This window comes from Suncus etruscus, chromosome 11 (genome assembly GCF_024139225.1).
Source record: "Suncus etruscus isolate mSunEtr1 chromosome 11, mSunEtr1.pri.cur, whole genome shotgun sequence".
Taxonomy (NCBI): domain Eukaryota; kingdom Metazoa; phylum Chordata; class Mammalia; order Eulipotyphla; family Soricidae; genus Suncus; species Suncus etruscus.
The window spans coordinates 27,875,311-27,880,259 of NC_064858.1; the positions used below are offsets into that span (position 1 = coordinate 27,875,311).

Below are 4,949 nucleotides of genomic sequence, written 5' to 3' on the forward strand. Positions count from 1 at the left end.
TTTACTCCTGGTTATGCACTCAGAAATCGCTCCTGGGTTGGGGGACCATATGGAACACTGGGTATTGAGCCAAGGTCCCTCCTGGAATAACCATTTGAAAGGCAAACACCTTACTGCTGCACTACTGCTCCAGTCTCTACAAAGATTTCTTTCTTTATACAAAGCTTCTCAATTTGATATAGTTTGAATTTTCCCTTTCCCCCCATAAGAAAATTTATTTTAATGCTATTAGAGATTATTTTTAAGGTATTACTGAGGCTGGTGTAAAGGAACTTATATTTTTTCTATGTATTTAGTGGTTTCAGATATTAGAATAAAGTTCTAACTTCTCTAATAAAAATGAATTTTATTTTATTCTAATGTATTGTGTTTGTAGTGGTCTAGTTTGATTCTTTGGAAGCAGTTGTCATTTTTTTCCATAACATTTGTTGAAAAAACTTCTTTTCTTAAGTACATTCTCTTGGATCTTTTGCTATAAATACAAATGGTGAAGAAATGTATTCACCAGTGATCATTAGGATATTGGTTATCAAAAGATTGGTTGGCTATTATGTCAGAAAACAATAAGTAATGGAGAAGATATAAAATATGAATCTTTGAACATTGTTGTAAATATAAATCTGTACAACCACTATGGGAAATGATACAGATGTTCTTCAGAAACTAAAAACAGAACTGCTATATAATCCAATAATTTTACCAATTAAAGAAGACATATATACTCTGATATCCATTGCAGCACTGTTACAATAGCCAAAGTTAGAAACAACCTAAAAGCTATAACTGAAGAATAAGTAAAGATGTGAACCCAATAATTTACTACTCAGTTATTTAAAAATAACATCTTGCAATTTTAAAGAATAAGGATGGACCTAGAAGGTAATCGTGCTTAGAGAAATTTAAAAAAAGCCAAGACTAAACAAATAATATAGCAAGTCAGGTGCTTGCCTTGCATGTATCATGCAGTAGACCAGGTTTTGATGCCCAGTACCCCATATGGATGGCCTCTGAGTACCATCAGGATTGATCCCTTCTTGCAGAAACATGAGTAAGCCCTTAAGAACTCATGGTGACCTAAAAAGAAATCATAAAATAATAATAAAATAAAAGACAATTTCAGATTTTGATGGCAGGATTGGGGTTGCTAGAAGACAAGGGTGTGAAGGTAGGGGGACTATGCAGGGGGATTCTGTCACATAAATGGATTGGAACTAGACCTTTGGTGGTATGCATGTGTGATATGCATAGAGGTCCAGGCATATATCTGGTATATCTGAAACTCGCATAGTTCTAACATATGTTTTCTCAGTAAAGCATTGATTCATTTAAAAAGTCATTCAAAACTACTTTGTGTCTAGTACTTGATTAAGTAACAATATAAATAAACTACAACCATGAATTCTTTTGGTATTTCACAATAGCTACCACAATATGAATGCATGCTTTTAAGTGTAGGGGTAGGGTGGGGGGACAGCTATTCGTACCTTGAGGGTTTTTCACCTGTAATGTTGGTAATACATCTTCAAATATTTGGAGACACATGTTAGAGAGGTAAACAGAAAGTAGAACCTCTAATTTTATTAGTTGTGCTGCAGATAGAATCAGAAAAGGATCTGAACTCAAAGTCCTTTCCTCTTTCCTCTCTGACCATGGTTTAAAATTTAATAAGCACTACTTTTAAGAATAGCTGGCTACCGGTTTTGCTAAACAGTGGTCTGCATTGATAAATACTTTCTTTCTAAAAGAAAAGCTCTTGGAAACATATTGCACAAATATCCTCTCCTAGAGAGAAAGCCTCTTACATTCTATTACCTGCAGGGATATTGGAAATAAAAGCATAATTAGTTGCATTGAAATTTTCAGCTAAATGTGCCAAATTGGAGGGCTTTCATCCTGAAAGGGCAGGCCCTTGGGAACAGGAAAACAGAAAGAGGAAGTGTCCATATTTGAACTGGCATGTGTTATGCAGTTTTCTCCACAGCTGATGAGTCCCTGCCGTGAGAGACCAGCAATAGTGTAGTTGGGTCATGGGAATTGTCATTAGCCAAGCAAGCATATTAAATACATAGGGGGGTTTAAGAACAGAGAAGTTAGAAACTCACAAATATACACATAAAAATTCTTGTTTGGTTGCTTTAGTTTGAAAGCACCTAAGACAAAACTCAGATTCTCAGACATCTTTAAGGCAAATGAGCAACTTATTTCCCTATCTCTGAGCCACATTTTATTGTATAGTGCTTGGTGTTACTTCTGGTTAATGAAGCCATATGATGCTGAGAATCAAACCTTGGGCTCCTGCATTCCAACCCCATGAGCTATTTTTCCAGCCTATCAACTTTATTAAAAGTCAATGTGTATCATTCCAATTTGACTCTTGGAGCTGTGGTATACTTAAAAATATTTGGTGTATACTTAAAGTTATTTCTTAATTATTATAATTATATTGCACAATGTCAGGGGCATTTAAATACCTCTATTAAAGAATATTACCTTTACATTTTTCTTATATATTTAAAGAGTTTGCATATTAACAAAACTCATTTTAATGACCAGTTATCATTATTCGTCTCGTTCCCTTCCAAGTTACTCCCTCCTTTCTTTTTTTCAGGTCTGAAAACATTAGTTTCCATTTCTTCCATGAATTTATAGAATTGTGTATGATATAAAAGTATGAGGAAGCATTTGGTACACAACACAGCAGTTTCAGTCTTCCAAAGCAAAATAAACCCAGCAAATTGCTCTGCTTTTTAATGGCACATTTTAAATGCATACACTATGGTTGGTATATGGAAATGTGCCCAGTTACAGACTTTATGTACACACAGATGCTCCATACTCTCTGTAACAACTATGTTCAAAAAAAACTGTGTATGTAAATCTTATCTTTATGAAATGGAAACATTTAGAAATGCCTTAGGGATTATTTCAAGGACATTATATTGAAGTCAAGAGGTTGATGCCAAGCACTAAAGAAATATGAACAACACTAGGTATGATTCTAGAGGTCCCCAGCACATGTCTGTCATGAACATGTTCATGAACTCTGAACTATCTGGTCTAGTTGGCCATGTATTACAGGGAGTATTCTTAGCCCCCCACCAAGTACTGCTTGAGGGCTCCCAAGAAATCTTGAATTGATTTTATAACATACATGTTAAATATCAGAAATGAACTCTGTTAAAAATACTGTTACTGATATATAATTTAAGTAGAAAATGTCAAAATTAAATTTAAGACTTTGAGCTATTAAAACAAAAGACATTCAACTTTATAAACAGAGTGTAATTATCCAAAACTTTAAGAATATTTTCTTTACTGATTCAATCTTCCATTCCCAAAGGTCCTTTTTAGAATTGGGAGTACTTAAACATACTTAGAAAGAACAATTCTTCTTCAGGGGGTGTGGCTCAGTGGCAAAGTGTATGCTTACTTGCAAAAGACCTAAGTCTGATCTCTGCAGAGCTAAATAAAACCAAACCAAAAAAAAAAAAAAAAACAAAAAAAAACCTAAGAACTAAAAACTAAAAACCAAAAACTAGTTTGTATCCTTTTCTTTATTGTAATGATGCAGATATTTTTAAATTAACTATATTATTATTTAAATATGCAACCCTTATTAGTATAAGAAAATAAATATTTCATTTTAAATCTGAAATCTGCTTGTTCTTCTAAGAGCAAAACAACAAATTTCAGTCAATTCTGTGTTAATAAGTTAACCATTTGCCAACTTATGCTACAACATATTACCACAAGCTTAAAGGCATAATTAAAAACAAACCTCTTATTTTACATGGCGTACACATGTGTGTACATGAGAGTACTGGACTTAAACCCTGGAATTGTGATCCTTTAAGAACAGTCGGATGTGATATCCCCACTCTAAACAAAACAGAAAAGGCCATAAGTCAAAATTAAATTTTTTCTGGTGCTGGATTGATAGCACAACAGTAGGGTGTTTTCATTGCACTTGACTGACCCTCAACCAACCCGAGTTCAATCCTTGGCATCCCATACTGTCCCCTGTGCCTGCCAGGAGTGGTTTCTGAGTGCAGAATCAGGAGTGGCCCAACCCCCATAATAATGATGATAACAACAATAATAAAATAATAATAATTTTCCCTCCACAGTGGAGAGTGCAAATGCTGTGGCCCACTACCACAAATTATGCAGTCGAATTTCCCGCATTTGGGGAAAACGCAGAAGTCAGCACATCCAGTGTGCAAGAACTCTCACCCTGGTAAAACCACCTTCATGATCATGGTATTTCCCCTGCCAGGTAAGTATCAAAGTTTATTTTAATTGAGCAAACATAAAGGTAAAGGTGGCAAGGCACCAGCAGGGATGATAGTTCTGAAGTCTCAGTGAGAATCTCTTCCCTTGCATTCTTTAACTACTTGAGACTTTTTGCTTGCCTTAGTTCATAGCCCATTTCTAGAAATCCCATTCCCCAGTATTGACTTCCTATAGCATCCTCCTCTCTATATCTGATCCTTCTACTTTTCTCTTAGAATCTTTCTTGTATTCATTACTAACTAATATAATATATCCTAGTAATATCTCCAAGCCTAATATTCATCTTTCAATATTTTAACTTAATCACATGAGCATAGATTCTTTTGTATCTGAGGTAAAATATATTCATAGTTCCAGGAAGTAGGTACTGGACATCTGTGGTAGAAGCGAGAGACTTTTTCTTTCTAACATGCTGTGTTAGAATTCATCTTGGGATATGAATATCAAATTTATTACTCTGTCACTTCTGCTCAATGTATAAGGCAAATGACTTTATTTTTACCTTGCAATTTAAATGAGGCTACAAACTTATTTTCTTAGCAGTTAGTAAACCATTTCTATCTATCAGGCACTTATGCTAAACTGCACTGTATGTATTTAATTGCTACAACAAGCCTAAGATATTAGTTTAAGTTCACTGAATACGTGAAGAGGCT

General features: G+C 34.6%; 1 non-coding gene across 1 annotated transcript; it reads right to left on the reverse strand.

Moving 5' to 3' along the window:
• Positions 1 to 4,126: 4,126 nt before the first annotated feature.
• On the reverse strand, positions 4,127 to 4,284 carry LOC126023299 (U1 spliceosomal RNA). Its single transcript, XR_007500472.1, has one exon. It is a non-coding gene; the product is annotated as a U1 spliceosomal RNA (small nuclear RNA).
• Positions 4,285 to 4,949: the final 665 nt, after the last annotated feature.